Below are 18,701 nucleotides of genomic sequence, written 5' to 3'. Positions count from 1 at the left end.
TTGGAGGACAAAACTAAATTTATTGATTGTATCAATGGACTACAAAGAAAACTCTATAAATATAATTCTATAAATACTTAGAGTGCAATTCCATATTTATAGCAGAGTATTCATGGAATTAATAATTATGATTATTAGAATAATGAGTTTGAGTAATAATATGGTTTATTGGAGCTTCATATTATAGTCTTATGTTCACCTATGTCCTACACTATCAAGGGTAAGGATAACATAAGGAAGATTTGTAGAGAGAATGACTTAATTACACTGGAATAAAATTTTCAAATTATGGAAAATTGATTAATTATTAATTAATTAATTATTTAACTATATACTTTTTATTTTGAAAAAATATATGTTAAAATAAATACTAATCATGTTTGGATTAATATAGAGAGATTAATAATTATCTTATTATAAGATATTTATTTATTTAAAAATGGTATTTTAAATTAACTAATATTTATTTTGGGATAAATGTATTATCTTAAATATTAGTTAAATAAACAAATGAGAAAATCACGGAGAGCCACTAAGTGGCTCGCGCTACTCACTATATATTGCAAAGTGATGGCGCCTACCAGGGATATTTTCTATCCTTGGGATTTGAATTTTGAATTTTAAATTAATTTGTTTATTGAATTATATTTAATTATTCTTTTTAAATATGATTTAAATTAAATAAGTTGGAACTGATCAGTTTTATTTCCTAAACTTGAAATTCTAGAAATTTCTATAGCCTCTCTCTTCTCATTCCTCTCTAGATCTCATGTGTTGAGTATATTTAGAGAGTCTAAATCAACATTTGAATCCTACGTGCCCACACACGTCCTTGTGTGATTGAGGATTGGTTTGGAAGGCTAAGGTGTGAGCTTTCAGAAAGGATAGGAAGATCGTTGATTTATACGAAAAGATTCAAGTACACTTGATAGGTTACGAGAGGTAATCTTTATTACTGTTATGTGTTATTTAAAATATCTATATATGTATGATCCTGACTGGTATTAATAATTTTGAAAAGATCTTATTTCGTTGTGTATACTTAATTTTTCTAATTTAATACCATCATCGCGATGCATATGCAGTTCCTTGAGAGCAGGGTTTGCTCTCTGACTTCCATGGCGCTGCGGCCCTTAAGGAGGACTTCGAGGCAGTAATGCCTTTTAAGGGTAGAATTCATCAAGGTTTAGGAATTAGGCTCTGGGCTTAGGGGATCTGATTTGGGGACCCACTTGGGGGCTCCAGGGACGAGTCCATTACCCATTGAATGGAATATGAGGTCCCAAGAGCTAGGGTTTAGTTTTGGAACCCGTGATTTAAACTTAGTCCCTAATAAGCATTTCTACGGGGCTCAAGAAAAGGATCTTACTCGAGGACACTTTTTCTTTAGCACATGACTCGAGGTAAGAATACCGGCATATGCACATAGAGTAGGTTGTTTGCCATGTATATTAGCACTAATTTATATGTGGATGATCGATACGATCTATATTCGACAATCATGTGTAACGTGGGTCGGTCAGAAATCATGCATAACATGGGCTGTGAAGGCGGGGTCAATTTAAGGGTGTGGTCCTCACTCACTCGGCATGGACCATAGGCTTGGTGCTGGAATGTGCACGTCGCTCGGTTGGGCCGTTCAACAAGGTTGTCTTGCTGGGCCATGTAAATGATTCATGTGTTTTTAAATAAACATACTTGTAAATGGTGAAACGTCTTTATGATTTAAATGGCTGAAATGAATGCATATATTATCAGTGAAGCATGTTCTTTATTGCTTATGATTAAATGGATATTCCTTATGCCATGTGAGATTTTCTTGTTGGTCATTGGCTCACGGGTGCTCTGTGGTGCAGGTAAGGGCAAGCTAAAGTAGACCAACCATGAGTTGGAGAGCTTTAGACCGGGCGTACATATTCGGCTGGCTCAACCGCCATGGTCAAGTTATTTTGATGGACTTAGGTTATGAGTCTGATTTTGTCGATTAGGGTGACTACTTTTGGGATCCCATGTACTTATTTAAAGTTTTAATGAAAAATTTACATCTTTCACCAAAAATTTTAATACCTAAACCTTTGATTAGCTTTAATTACACTTTTTATTTCAAATGATTTGCTTAACGAGTTAAGCACTACTTTAAACACACAATGTAAGGACTCTGTATTAGTAGGGTGTTACACCTCGCCTTCCAAGCAACGCACTACCTGCATGAAGGCGACGTGTCATGTGAGTCCTCATTTAGTGAAATCTTTTTAAAATGCTCTAATCTTATTGGTTAACACTAATGACAGTTCCTACACTATTTAAGGGATTCAAATGAGATTTTGGTTAATTGATCACTCTCCACTCTCTCTCTTAGTCTCTCTCTCACAAAGATTACTAGTTATCTCCACATCCTTCATCAAGAAAGCTTGACTTGTTTAAAGACCAAGGCTTACAAATCCCAAACTCATTCCACCATTTTAGTAGCTTCAAGCAATCTCTTACGAAATGCTAGGAATAGAGTTTTTTGGACAACAATTCTAATTGTGTCAAGCCTTCTTGTCATCTCCATTGATTTTTTACATAAAATTATACACTTATGATTTTATGTATCTAGGCTTTTCCTCTTCAAAGGTCATCTCTTCCTCTTGATTTAAGTTGTGTTATTATTCCATTGTTTATGTGGTTGTATTGTGTTCAATTCTCTTGAATTACAATATTATTTTGTGATCATAAGCTATACTCCCAACACTATCTTCTCTAGCTTTATAGCTCTTACCAACCATCAAAACCAATTAGTTGAGTGAAAACTAAAAGTCCAAGCGAGAGTAAGTGAACTCACTAATAAATAGGGAGAAACAAACTTCCACCAAAATTGTTGGACTCTAATTTTTGCATATTAAGAAATGAAAACAAACTAGAATGCACATCAATTATCCTCACAAAAAAATAGGAAAACTTAAGAATTAATACAAAAAAATTTCAAGCAAAATATGCAAATGATAAAAAAAATTAAAAATATGACAAACATTTCAACCAATTAAAGATTTGAGCTATTTGAGCCTTAATTTAGCATACATACCATTTCCACACCATAATTTGGGATCACCACTAACAACACACTAACCCATTGTTTGGTGGAGTGGATTTGTGGAGTGGATTTGTGGAGGGATCGAGAGGTAAGGAAGGAATGGAGCAAAATGAGAGGTACAATCCATTGTTTTGGTAGGAGGGAGAGGTTAAATTGGTGTGAGAAATTTTCTGAGTAAAATTACATATTTACCCCTAATAAAAATATTAACAAATATTTCCTTAATTATTTTTTTCAAAATTATTTTATTATATGTCTTGTTTAAAAATAAATATAACTATTCAAAATAAAAATATTATTATTAAAATTAGATTTATCCTTTTAATATGAAAGAAAATAATATTTTGAAAATTATACATGTAAAAAAATAATTATTAATTAATATTATTACCATTTTATAATAACTATTAAAAATTTTAAAAATAATTATATGTATATATTGGTGCAATGATACAATAAATTCAAAAAATCAATATAAAAATCTTAAACAATGGAAAATATAGTAATTTCATCATTAAAACTCTTTCCATCATTTCCATTATCCTTCTAATACCAAACAAAGGAATGTATAATTATTTTTTTCTCCTTCCTAATATATCAAACACATAAAGGATTCTCACTCTCATCTCCATCATTCTTCTTCTCCATCCTTCTTAATTAATCAATCTCTCTTACCAAACATAACTAAAATTAAGAGCATATATTACAATGCAAGCTAAATCAATCCTTGCCCTATAAATATATATATTAAAAAATCAAAATTTTAATTCAGTTTTCTTGGAAAAAATCATGATTATTCATAGATTAAGCCTACTAGAATCCTACAAATCATTTTTCTATTTCCCATAAACAAATTTTACCCAAAAAGTTAATTCAAATTTAAAAAACCCTCAAGAACACAACAATTTGAAAAAAATTCCTAACACAAAATAATCACAAAAAATGAGAGATTAGAGGTCGAAAGTTTACTCAAATAGAAGATTTGATGAGAAGATGCTGAAAAATTGCCAAAATTTCTAGAGTACTCGGATTTTTTTTTTCTGGTCTTTTATGGTGTTCTAGGTGAAAATGCTAAGAATAGAGTGAGAAAAGAGAGAAGGAATGTAATGCCCCGAATTCTCCGATGTGGTTTAATGGCGGGATTAGTAGGTCGGGAGGGCCATATTTGTTTAATTAAGCCATTAAATGATATTATGCATGTATATGTGAATTATATTATAGTATGATGTTGAATGCATGCATGTGAGTCCACATTTTTAATTATAGGGGTGTGATAGTAACTTGGCCCGTGATGGCATAATTGTATATTTGTATGCGTGTTGGTGATATATGTTGAGACCACATTATAATGTGGGTTTGTTCGAGCCATTCGGCATGAGACGATCTTGGAATGTTGATTAGCGGTCTAGTCACAACAGGTTTAAGATCGGAGCTCAGGTTGAGTCTCAGGGTGATTTTAATGATTAGAGCGTTATCGGGTATTAAAGGGTAACGAGATGTGAATCATTGGTGTTTGAGATTATCGAGAATAGCGGGAATTGGAGAGCGTTAATTATGATTAACGAGATAGGTGGAAAATACCAGATATGCCCTTGGGAGCCTTTAGAAACTTTAAATTGACCTAGGGGTAAAATGGTCATTTCAACCCTAGGATAGATAGAAGCCATTTTTGGCTGAGGTAGAGGTAGAAAAACAGAGCACGTTTGAGAGCTTTCCCGTATCATCTTCCTCTCAGTTTTCTTTGTGATTTTTGAATCAATCTTGAGGATTGAAGCTTGGGAAGCAAGCCTTGGGAGTGTATTCCTCCATTGAAGGGCTTCATAAGCTAAGCTTTGGGTAAGTTTCTAACCATAGAAATTCCTGGTTTGCTATGTTTTAGCTTTGTTTTGCAACTGTGATTTCTAGGTTGAGACTTTGGTTTTGATGGGAGTTTTGGCTAGGGTTCCTATGGTTGGGATGTTTGGGGTATGTTAGGATGGTTTTTGGGTTCATTTGGCATCAAAAATGGGTTTTGGAAGCTTTGGAATCAAGTGGGAATCGAAGGAGATGAAGAAGGGCGTTTCAGGGCATTTTAGTGCTGGAGGTAGTGCTATAGCGCCCACCTTAGGGTGCTACAATGCTACTTAGGAGGTAGATGGGAATGTTGGGGGTTCTGAGTATAGCGCTGGGGCGCTAGGGGTTCAGCGCTGTAGCGCTACTCTGTTCCTTCAAAGTCCCGTTTTGAGTGTTTTTAAGGGTTTTTGACTTGGGGTTTCAATCCTTAAGGCCCGGCATCAAATCTACTCACCGTGTGGGCATGTTTCGAGGTCCCGAGAGTGGTGCTTAGGTTAAGACCCTATCATTGTGGATTCTCTTTAATTGAGGTTATAATTGGTTGTGATTAGGTGACTGCTAAGGTATCAAAGGTCGATCGTTCTCAGGAGTCGTTCTTATTATTATTTCTCCCTCGAACCAGATGTAAGAGAACTGCACTCCATATGTGACATGCATGATGATTCTTGAGGAATGTTGATTGTGTAAATGCGGACATGGATTTATTATCGAATGCTTAGCAAATCTCGCTCACTTGTGTATGGTACTGACTCATTAGTCAGATTTGGCAAAGGTGCTGGTATTAACTGTGAAGCTGTGACTTATTAGTCAGGTTCGGCAATGGTACTGGGCACTGGTCACATAGTGCTGACTCATTAGTCAGGACGGCCTTAGCGTGTTTAACGCAAGCAAATAAAGGTTAGATCTAATCAACTTTCTGCATTGGATGACTCAAAGAGCATTAATGCCGAACCGACCTCAAGTTCGATGAATATTATAAGCGCTTGTGTGGCTTACCCATCAGTCACTCATTTGTTAAGTTAGAGACTTACCCATCAATCTCTCATTTGTGAAGGCTAGTGGCTTACCCAGCAGCCACTCTTCTGTTTAATTTAGTGACTTGCTTGTTAGTCACTCTGTATGGTTTACCAGAACCTCAAATGATATTCACTCATTTGTTTGAGAGCTATGAGCTTCGTGTGGTTATAATGATAATCATTTGATAATGTTTATATACAATGCTATGTTTTCTTGCTGGGATTTGGCTCATGGGTGCTATGTGGTGCAGGTAAAGGGAAAGAAAAGCTCACCCAGCCTTGAGTGGAGAGCTTAGGTGGTGATGTGTACATATGCGGCCGCTTGACCACCACGGCCAAGGAGTTCTCAGAGGAACGAGGGGGTTTACCCTATTTTTGCCGCTTAGGTCGGCGGTTTTGTAATTTTGGCACAATAATGACCTTTTTGAGTTGTAAATAACTTGTAAATGTTATTGTGGGCCCATGAACAGTTTTATGTATCAAATAAAACATATCCTTTCCTTTTTAGTGGTTTTCACCTTAGCCTATTAATACCAATTAGAATACGTTTTTAACCAAAGGACTCAGGCAATCAGTCAAATTTCCGGTTCACCGTTCACCGTAACTGTTCTGGGGTAGCCAGGGCGTTACAAGGAATAGGGGCTTTTATAGGAAAAACGGTTAGGTAAAAAGGTGTACTTTTTTACCAAGGGAAATGTGTTCTTGATGAGTGTGTATTTTATTCACTTATTTACCATTTTTTATTCTTGTTTTGGCTTTTGTTTCCTTCAGTTTTTGGTTGGATTTGATGTATTTCCTTTGAGTGTGTAGGAATGACTTTAATTGATGATGTTGTGATCATTTGGGATCTTTAAGCCAAATTTTTACTATGTTCCCATCACTTTCTTTGAGAGCTAGTGAAATACAAAGTTGTAGATCTATTTCTCAGCTTTTTAAAATATTTTGAAACGGCACATTTGGAGTTCGGATAAAAAAATTATGTATGTTTTACTGAGGAATGTCGAGTCAAGAGGAGAAACACATAGGAGGTAACTAGAGAGCAAGATTTAAGATTTTTTTATCATTCTTCTTCTTCATCTTTTCTCTTATTTTTATTTTCTAGAGTATCGACATTATTTTGAGAATATGAAACACAATATGTGTGGCTAGTTTTCTTTATTATTAGGGTGTGTTGGATATTTTACTATGATTCTAAATTATATGATTTAACACAAAGTTTAATTTAGTCAATTATTGCTCTTGTGTTCTGCTTTATTTTTATTGATGTTATAATCGTGATTTTTTATATTATTGTAATTAAGGCTTTATTTAGATTGTGAGAATTATTTTTCCAAAGGGGTACATTTAATCAATTCGGCAGCAGGTAGAAACAACTTAGGTTGTGTGAGATATCGAGATAAGCGTGTATGTAGGTAACCGAAATAATTTTAAGTTGTGAAATCGACAGGTGGAATATTTATAATTGATTCTAGAGTGAAACTTAATGAAGGTAGTGATAAATGGTTGCATAGAGATATAGGCCAGATATCAGTTACACATTTCAACACTCGAGAAAATGATATAAAGGTAAAATAATGCTCTAGGTTCTTGAGAACATTGAATTGAATTAGGCACATTAATGAATGAGTTTAGAATTGTAGAAAATTGAATGTTGAAACCTTAACAATTTCAGTATGTTGTGTTTTTCCAAATAATCATTTTAATTTACTTTTGTAATTTATATTTTATTTTATTTTTAGTTTCTTCTAACATTCTAAATTGATTGCTTAAATAAAATTAAGAAATATTATTCATTATATTTTGTTTATTTAATCGATTTTTAATCCTTATAGGACGATAACACTCTCTTGATCACTTTATTACTTGTTTAAGTGGTGCACTTGCTGGTATATTGTTGTATTTTTCGCAACAATACCTGTCAGTATGGTTTTCCAAATAAAGTACTCATTACTTTTTCAAAGAGGCAGTGGAATCTTAAAGCACATTTAGGATCACGTTGTCTGATTAGAACGACATGGTTTGAATAAAGTTTATCTAGTACTGGTCGCACTGTAATAAATTTTTTTTTTGGGGGGGATGTTGTTGACGGTGAGAACTCGTCAGCTAAGTTAAGTTCGAAAAATTTCAACGTAGAAATTATCAAAAGAAAAGCTTTAAAAATATAAGTAGAAACTCCAAGAACAATTGCAGAAGAAAAATGGTCAAATCAGCTTGTATTGATTATGGTGCAATGCTACAGTAATTTTTCCAACCTCACTCCAAGTTGAAGTGGGATTACTTTTATAGTGGGCTCTAATGGCCCCTGATACATGATGGTCCAGGGGACCAGATGGTACATGAGTACACTAGTAGGAGAGTGGTTCCGGGGGTAGTGGTATCGGCTCCAGTACATGGTTAGAATACGTGGGGATGTCTCCACTACTTTCTGAGTACGAGTGTCAGAGGTTGTCTGGTGTGGTCCGTAGCAAGTACTTCACTTGGACGGCCACTACTAGTCTGACAAGGGCTCAGCGTTCGTACTCCTTCTAACTTGGTGTGAATCACTATGAAGCACCTCCAATGTACCCTTATTGGTGTGTTGGAGAGATCCAAGATATTACCTCTTGTTGGACTTACGGTCAGAGTGGTGTCCAGTAGGGGGCGTTAATCTTAAGGGGCGAGGTAAAACCTCTCTTGTGAGGCCAATTTTGGGGAGGTGACCCCTAGTGGTGTAGATGCGATCTGGCAGGGTTGAGTGCACCAAGAGGGGGCATGATGCAAGCCACCACGTGACGCCTCCAATGAGGTGTGGTGGTTGGGCACGAGACCCTCGCGAGATGCCCCTTGCGAGGCGAAGCATCTGTATGGCACGCCCTTCATGAGACGCCTCCAACGAGGCATGGTGGTTGGGCATGAGGCCCTCCAGCGAGGCGTGGTGGCAAGCGAGGCGCTGTGGCCAGGGGCGCGCGAGGCGCTGTGGCCAGGGGCGCGCGAAGTGCTGTGGCCAGGGGGCGTGCAAGGCGCCGTGGCCAGGGGGCTCGCGAGGCGCTGTGGCCAAGGGCGCGCGAGGCGCTGTGGCCAGGGGGCGCGCGAGGTGCCATGGCCAGGGGGCGCGCGAGGCGCTGTGGTCAGGGGCGCGCGAGGCTTTGTGGCCAGTGGCGCGTGAGGCACTTTGTTCAGGGGGCGCGTGAGGCGCTGTGGCCAGGCGAGGTCGTCCCTCGCAAGGCCCTGACGGTGCACTTGTTGGGGGCTTCATCTGCCAAGATTTCCCAATACACTCCTAAGCACACAAGACCTAACCACATACTTTGGGGTTCTTTTATAGTCAAGGAATTTTGAGCATCCACAGATGTTATCCCTAAAAATCATTTTGATGATATTCCATTCTTATATGACATGTGGCATGGAGAAAACTTATACAACATTAATGTTTGGTCGAATACAACGAGCAAGATAAGTGAAGAATGTGCTTCAGAAGCGTTACAACAATAATATTGTTGGTTGATGTATACGTAGTTGTTCGATTTATATGTAGCTGGTTGAGTACAAAATTCAGAACACGTAGGTTGAGCAACTTATTTTGTAAATATCTATTTTGAATATATATATTTTTTGTCATTTATATGTAAATATCGTGATAAAAGGCTATCTAAGGTCCAATGCCCATTATATGTAATGTGAGGAAGTCTATAAATACCACACTGAATGACTCATTTATTTTTCATGCACACTTTACATACATAAACTCTATTATTTTATATTTTCTCTCAGGCTTAAGAAACTCGGTTGAATTTTGTTCTTCTGATCTTGAGTTTGGGATTTTATTCAATAAAAGTGTGAATGGGACATAGGTCCTTACAAATTTTTCGGACCAAACTACTAAAATTCTTGGTGTTCTTTGTTTTATGATTCAGTTCTTTAATTATCTATCATTTTTTAGACTTATTCTCTAAATTTGTGGTGTAAAATCTAATATAAATTAGAGAACACTTTTGACTCAATAAAAACATAATATATATGTTCGATAAATAAGCTCTTTATACCATTTATGTGACAATGATGCAAATAAAAACAAATGTTGGATAGTGAGCATAAAAAAACAACGTGTCATGATAAGGCCAAAGACTACAAGTATATGTTTATATATATATATATATATATATAAGATATGATAAAATTTAATTTAACAACATGGGAACTACGATTTTATATGTATTTTTATTAGGGTAATCATAACTAAATAAACTCTTGTGGATCAATCTTCAGCTACAATATTATGTATTAAATGAAATAACTTAGCAAACAATGTGTGGCATAATAAAGAATAATACTGATACCACTCACCACTTGTCATTGTTATAAATGTGATTGTGGAGCCAATAGTAAAAGTAGGATATTTTCTAGACACAAAATTAAATTCTCGAATACGTTTCTACTTGATTACACTTAAACTACTCAAGGAAGAACCAGTAACTCAGAACTTTAAAGAACACAAAAACATAAATACCAATACCTTTTAAAAGAATTAAAACATTTGGATGGTGTTTCCTATAGTATATAAACTAGTACATTTGATTCATCTGAAACTTGTAAAGCTGTTTTACCTGTAAGAAAAGGTTTAGTATAGTTTATGTATATACAATCATCATTTTCGTTATCGATCATCCTTAAGTAACTTTCTCCCTTCTACTCTTTCCAAAATCAACATTCTTCCTATAGACTTATGTAACTACCAAATTCGTTACCAGTACTTTTCTCCAAAAACATAAACTTAAAATTTGTAGGCTATTTTTTTTTACAAAAAATGATGTGTGTAATAATATCACCTAAGAGGAACAACAAAATTTGGATGCACTAGAAACAATATATGTACGGATTAACAACCACAGTAACTACCAAAAATAAAACAATAAGTTGATCATAAACACATCGCAAATACAGTTTAATTATTCTTAAGAGTAAAATATACAATACCCATTCTTTTCATAAACAAATATAGTTTATAGTCTAACAAAATTAATTGTCACAGAAAATTGTTAGGCTGATTTTGGATAGTAATTTAAGATGTCATTTTAGTGTTTTCACTTTTGTTTTTGCATATTTATGTTTTCTTCTTGTTTCAGGTTATAATGGCCAAATAAATAATATGGAGTGAAATGAGATAAGTATGTTTGTTGACGGTGAGAACCCGTTAATGAGGTTAGGTCAGAAAACTCAAAGCGCAATAAGAGAATGAAGACTTAAGAACAAACTTAGAAGAATTTCAAAGAAAAAGTGCAGATCAACATTGGAGACAAAATCGTGTATATTTCTGAATAGTTTGAGTTTATAATGAATTTTTCAACCTCTTAGCATGAGGGGATAGGGTATATTTATAAGGGATCTCTAGTGGCTTCTGATACACAGTTATCCCAAGGGGACAACATGGTACACTGAGGTGTCACATATGTTAGGGTGCAAGGAGTAGTGGTGTATAGATAGTGATGGTCGGACTCTGACCATGTCAGAGGTGTGCAAGTAGTGCTACCACTTCTTGTACAACTCGTACCTCCACCACTTGTCTGATACGGATGTCAGGATCATACCTGTGACCTTCCATGTTGGTACGTCGCATACTCTTCCAAGTACCTCGTACATGATGGTTGCTACTCACCCTTTCTGGGACATGCTTTATCCCAAGCTCCTTTACATTTTACCAAGTATTCGTAAGCTAGTGAACTCTTCTTCAAGGTAACGAGAGTTCCCTCTTGGCTAATGCTTAAGGTAGGAAACAAGCCTTCACATAAGCTTTCTTGAGACATCTTCAAGCATATCCAAGCATACATACTTATAGGGAGGGGTTACCACCATCAACCTTTTGTGTACGCCTGCAAATGAGCCCGGGCCGATGATATGAGATCACCACTTCGTATAAAAAAGCCCTTCATCAAGGCAGCCTTACATCGAGGCGTTTGCGTAGGCATGGCCATGGATAGCGAGACCTTTCTCTGACGTGGCCTCACCTTTCATTGCTATATATGTGCCCGACCTTGCATCACAGTGCCTTGAATGCACCCAGCCTTGCATAGCGAGGACTTTTGTCTTTTGGCGACCCTTCAGGAGGTGACCTTATGCACATAATCTGAAGTGTACTGGCCTTGCTATGTGAGGCCCTCCATTAGCCAACCCGAGCGCGGGCACGTACCTGGCCCTCGCATAGCTAGACCTTTCTTCTTTTTGGCCTTGCAAGTGTTTGGCATAGCGAGGCGAAGCGATGCGTGAAGTGGCCAGGCGAGGGTCTCTTTAAGCAAGACAATGAGAAGCGTGAAGTAGCCAAGCGAGGGTCTCGCATAGCGAGACAAGGAGAAACGCAAAGTATCCCAACGAGGGTCTCACATAGCGAGACGAGGGATGCACGAAGTGGCTAGGCAGGGGTCTCGCATAGTGAGACGAGGTGAAATGCTTAATAACCAGCCGAAGGTCTTGCGTACCGAGATGGTTTCGAAGCGCAAGGTTATTCCTTCCTTTGAGTTATATTGCTTATAATACCTGTGGTGGTGACCCCGAATGCATATATCGCAATTTAATTTAATAACTCTTTGTGGTTCGACTTTGTTTTTGATATTTTTTAGGACAATTCTCCACAGTCACAATGTTAAATACGATGAATATGGTGGATATAGTGTTGAGTGTGGAGTTTCAAGATATTATGGGTGGAAAATACTACGTTAAAGATTCTTAACATGTGTTGTTTATGCTAAGTAACGTAAATTTGGAACTTCAAGCCCAATTTACACCATGATATATTCACTTTCTGAAGAAAAAAAACATAGAAATATAAATTCTAGATCTTTCTCTTAGATTTATATATCTTTTCGAATCATTGAATTCTGAGTTATATTGAGAGGGTTATGATCAAAATACTATCACTAGTTGTTGTAGAGTTTTTACGAGATAAATGTTTCATCACTTAAAGGTTGGACCACTATAAATACATCTTATTAGAATATTTTAGGTCCATTTTTAGAACCATAAAGACTCATTGAAGTAGAACAAGAGAAGAGGATCTATACTTTATCTAATATCATATATTCTTTCTTCTTCTATTTTCTTATGGAATCTAATATGTTCTTAATGGTTGCCTTTTAGAATATGAACTAAACAAATTTTTTAGGGTTTTAATGTAGTCTTTTGATACTCTATTATTAATTAATGCAATTTCTATGATTTATTCTTCTTTATTGTGATATATTGAATTTATATCTAATGCTTGTTGTATGCCCTAAATATCCACGGGTTATTAGCGAGCTGGAAAAAGGCTTAATTCTATCAGCCACGTGGAAGCCACCTACCAGGAGCTGCTGTTACGGGTCTCTACCTCTCTAGCTCGAGATAGCCAAAGGTTTAGTGAGATTACTAAGGCATCAGATCAATAGCATGGACACCACGAGCTGAGACTACATCAAGCTCGGGATACGAGCTTGAGTTGGCACCTCCGACCCTTTATAAAGTCAACCACGCAATGTAAACATGCGTATATCAGACATCACGTGTCTACTCCATTCCTGAATTCTCGGACACGCAGCATAAACGTGCGTGTTCAGACACCCCACGACTGGTTTGGGCCATGCGACCCATTATCCCCCTTACCTATTGATTAGACCACACTTCATTGTCAGGTTTTTGGAATTAATCATGAATGTCACAGGAGTGACATGATGGGTAAGAAGGTCGGGATGACCTCCTTTGCCAACACCCAGGTGTCCTCTCCCTATAAATATGGAGACCCTGGGAGTTGCAAAGGGTTGTCTTCTAATTTGTAAAGAAATACCATGTAAGGAATATCATAGATATATCAATAATATTGGCTGGTGGACTAGAAGGATTTTAACCTTTGAACCTCCTAAAAAAACTATTTGAGTTATTATTTTCCTTTGAGATCATTCATCTATTACGGTTCATCATTTATCACTAATCCCTCTCCTTATTTATATAATTATCTGATGCCGAAGAACCACGTCAACAGTTTGATGCTTTCATTGAGAGCTTTTAGATTGGTGCTATCGCAAATACCCAACCATGGTAGTTACTCGCTCAAGATATGGTAACGAGGCAGACCAACGTGATGGGCAGGAGGCCCATCATGCCGCCATGTCCGATGATCAGAACCCTGAGGTTCAACAATGGCCGGATAAGCAGCTAATGGGCCAAGACGACACTGGAAGTTCGGCTCCCCTACCGTCCAATCTGAACCCGGATTTCTACACGGCGGTAGAAATGGAAAATGCACAGTTGAGGAGTCAGCTAGCGAAAGCAAACCAGCAGATTCAAGAGGTTTTTGCCCGGCTACCTCCTCTTACAACCGACGCTAACGTCGGAAAGAGGCATGGTGAGACTCATAAGTCCCACCAGGGTAATCGATTCAGGCCCAGTCGGTCGGTCAGACCTACAACATCAAATTCTACTCCCACGTCGCACCACCGGGAAACCACATTTGAGGAACTTCCTAGGGCCGAGCAGTAATTCAACCGATCGGTCCAGACCTCAACTCCTAGCTCACTTCCGCCCTCGAGTGCACCCAGGAGGGCTCGAGGAAGCTCGCGAAGAAGATCCGGGGAGGGCTCGCGACAACAGCTCACCTCGGCCAGTCGTCCTACACCCCGCTCAGACCACCGAGCACAGGACGTGGAGGATGGTAGAGCGGAGCGGCCGCGACCTAGCTTGATTTTCCCTGACGGGACTAGGATCGCGTCCCTGGTCAGGCATCCTCCTTCACCGATAAGATACCCATCTCCTCCCCGTACAGTCTGAGACATTTCGACTCATGGGAGTAGCAAGGGAAATCCTCCTTCCGTCAGACCTTCCCATCGTAGCTGGGCGCCCAGAGAAGTCCCGGATCCTCACCCCCAACGGTGGGCTCCGAGCTTTTCAAATGGAAGTTACTGGACCGGGAGTCGTCGAAGTGACATCTCCGGTGGAGACCTGCGCCAGCGCTTGAGCTTGGTGCAAAGCCCTCAGCCTTCCTGAGGGGCAACCTCCGAGATCGTCTAAACTCTTAGAGAGGAGACCTAGTTGGAAATGGCAGTCGTGCTCGCCAAGGGGAAGGCCTGTCTGAAGTACGTGACAGCGGGAGCGTCCCATATAACCTTTCTCAAGATAGGAGGGACAATAACCTGCCTAACACGTACCATGGAACCGAAGTTGTTGAACAGCCCTGGAACAACCAAGGAAGTTAGGACCAAACCCTTGAGCGTCTGGCTCAGATGGAGGAGCTGATGAAGAAGCTCTTATCAGAAAAAGAAAAATATGAATACGACTCGGGGGATGAACTCGAGCTCTTCACCCCCAGCATAGCAGCTACGGTGTATCCACCTGGTTTTTGTAAGCCTCACTTGTCCAAGTTCAATGGAGACGGGGACCCGTCAGATCATCTGGGTATGTTCAACACCCTGATGATGGCCCACAACATTGGTCCCGAGCTGAGATGCTTAATATTTCCTTCCACCTTGACTGGGCCGGCCAGGCAATGGTTCAAACAGAGTAAAAAGCAATCCATAAGCTCGTGGAAAACCTTTTCTGCCGACTTTAAGAGGGCATTCCAGAAAGTTAAAACCCGGGCAATTAACGATGACCGTCCAGGACGGGAATGAGGAATCTCAGGAACTTGTGCATAGTCCTGAGATTGAAAATCCTCAAAGTGCCAAAGGGGAGAATATCATCTTAAATATTGATATCGACCCCAGAATAGGCGAGGATAGATTCGAGCTCCAGGCCATCGAAGAGCCCGAGGAGGTAAACATCGATCCACAAGATCCCTCGAAGGTGGTAAAGCTCGGGAAAAATTTATGTAGCGAAAGGAAGGCGGAGTTGATTAAGTTTCTGCGGGAGAATCTAGACGTGTTCGCCTGGTCTCATGAAGACATGGTAGGGATCAGTCCGAGCATCATCATGCACACCCTCCACTTGGATAAAAGCGTGCCTGCAAAATCCCAGAAACAAAGGCGCCTAGGAACAACCTGAGTTGAGGCCCTAGAAGAGGAAGTAGCCCAGCTCTTAAAGTGCGGCTTTATCCGCGAGGCGAAGTTCCCGATCTGGGTCGCCCATCCTGTGTTGGTCCAGAAGCCCAACGGGAAATGGCGAACCTGCATCGACTTCTCCGATCTGAACAAAGCCTGCCACAAAGATTGCTTCCCATTGCCAAGGATCGACCAATTGGTAGACGCCACAACGGGGCACGAGCTCATGTCCTTTATGGATGCATACTCGGGCTATAATCAGATCGTCGTGAATCCAGCAAACCAGGAACACACTAGCTTCATGACCCCAACTAACGTTTATTGTTACAGGGTCATGCCCTTCGGGTTGAAGAACTCCGGAGCTACATACCTGAGGTTGGTAAATAGGATTTTTTCCAACCAAATCGGGAAGAACATGGAAGTGTATGTTGATGACATGCTGGTCAAGTCGAAAACTGCTGACAACCATGTTTTCGATCCGGAGGAATGCTTTAAGATATTGAGAGAATACAGCATGAGGCTTAACCCCCAAAAATGTACTTTCGGGGTCGCATCAGGAAAATTCCTGGGTTTCATTGTCAATACCATGGGAATAGAAGCAAACCCCGATAAGATCAGGTCGCTACTCGAGATGCCCTCACCCCGGTCGCGAAAGGACGTTCAAAGTCTGACAGGAAGGGTGGCAGCCCTGAATCGGTTTATTTCTAAATCTACCGACAAGTGTCTGCCATTCTACGACCTGCTCCGAGGGAATAAGAAACTCGAGTGGACCGAGGAATGCGAACGTGCCTTCCTCGACCTGAAAGTACATTTAGCCGAGCTGCCCGTATTATCCAAACCAACGCCAGGAGAGCCTCTTTTCCTTTACCTAGCTGTCACGGAAGATGCAGCTAGCGCCGTATTAGTCCGAGAAGAAGACCGATTTCAAAAGCCAGTCTATTACATCAGCAAGAGGCTTCTCGAAGCTGAATCCCGATATCCGTTGATGGAGAAGATGGCCTTCTGTCTCATAACGGCCTCCCGAAAGCTAAGGCCGTATTTCCAGTCCCACTCAATACACATCATAACCGATCAGCCTTTAAGGCAGGTTTTGCAAAAACCTGAAGCATCGGGACGTCTGTTAAAGTGGGCTATTGAACTCAGCCAATTTGAGATTTTGTACATACCGCGAACTGCAATAAAAAGCCAGGCCCTGGCTAATTTTGTGGAAGAGTGCACAGGATTCCGGGAAGATCCTGTAGAAGAATCAGCCCAGGCCTCCTTAGCCCAAGCCTCATGGAAGGTCTTCGTAGATGGCTCGTCTAATGAGAACGACTCCAGGGCTGGAATCATATTGATATCCCCAGAAGGACATTGATTCCACTCGGCATTGAGATTCAGATTCAAAACGTCCAACAACGAGGCTGAATACGAAGCTATACTGGCTGGGATAAGGGTGGCCCAGGAGCTGAAGGCCAGCTCCGTCTTGTGTTATAGCAATTCCCAGCTCGTGGTAAACCAATTGTTAGGGGAGTACCAAGAATGAGGAACCAAGATGGTTGCTTACCTGGCTGAGGTAAAGAAAGAACTATCTGCATTCGAGAACGGATCAATCGAGCAGATACCTCGGGAACAGAATGCCAACGCGGACGCCCTGGCAAAGCTCGCTACCTCTGGGGAGACGAAGACTTTGGGGTTAGTGCCGATAGAGTTCTTGGAAAAACCAAGCATAGAGGAAGTCAAGGCAGAGGTCGAGATGATCGATGCTAGACCAACCTGGGTGATCCCTATCCTCGAATATCTCACAGCAGGAAAGTTACCCGAAGAGCAAAATAACGCAAGGCGGGTACTTTACCAGGCTCCAAGGTATATAATGATAGATGGGATATTATACCAGCATGGACACTCTTTACCTCTCCTACGGTGTGTTCTACCAGGCGAGGCGAAGGCCATTTTGCAGGAGGTGCACGAGGGTTCTGCGGAGATCACACTGGGGGGTAAAGCCTGGCCCTGAAGATATTAAGGCAAGGGTATTACTGGCCCACTCTATCAAAGGACTCAATCTCCTACGTCAAGAAGTGTCACAAGTGCCAGTAATTTACCACAGTTGCCCGAGCTCCCCGGTCAAGCTGAAGATGATCTCGTCCCCATGGCCATTCGCGATGTGAGGGATTGACTTGGTTGGTGCCCTCCCTACTGGAAAAGGAGGAGTTCGTTACGCGGTGGTAGCTATCGAATACTTCACAAAGTGGGCAGAGACCGAGCCCCTGGAAACGATCACTTCAAAAAGAGTCCTCGATTTTGTGGTTAAGAGCATTATCTGTCGATTCGGGCTGCCAAAGAAAATCGCGTCAGATAATGGAACGCAGTTCGATAGTGACCTCTTCACCAAATTCTGTGAGAGGCACAACATTGTTAAAAGCTTCTCCTCCGTGGCCTATCCCCAGGCCAATGGGCAGGTCGAGGCCATCAATAAGACGCTAAAGGAAAGCCTTCAGAAAAGATTGGACGAAGCCAAGGGAGTCTGGCCAGAACAGCTCCCCCAGGTACTGTGGGCATACCGGACCTCACATCGAACGCCGACGGGTCATACTCCTTTCTCCCTAGCTTTCGGGAGTGAGGCAGTCCTTCGTGTCGAAGTAAAGGTAGCCTCGCATAGAGTCCAGGCATTTGACAAAGACCGCAATGATGAATTGCTATGCACGTCCCTCGACCTGATTGACGAAAGACGAGAGGATTCAAAGCTACAGCTCGCGCATTATCAACAAAAGATCACTCGTTATTTCAACTCAAAGGTCAGGAAACGCATCTTTAGCGTTGGCGACC

This window comes from Humulus lupulus, chromosome 4 (genome assembly GCF_963169125.1).
Source record: "Humulus lupulus chromosome 4, drHumLupu1.1, whole genome shotgun sequence".
NCBI lineage: Eukaryota > Viridiplantae > Streptophyta > Magnoliopsida > Rosales > Cannabaceae > Humulus > Humulus lupulus.
This window is presented reverse-complemented; position numbering follows the sequence as displayed.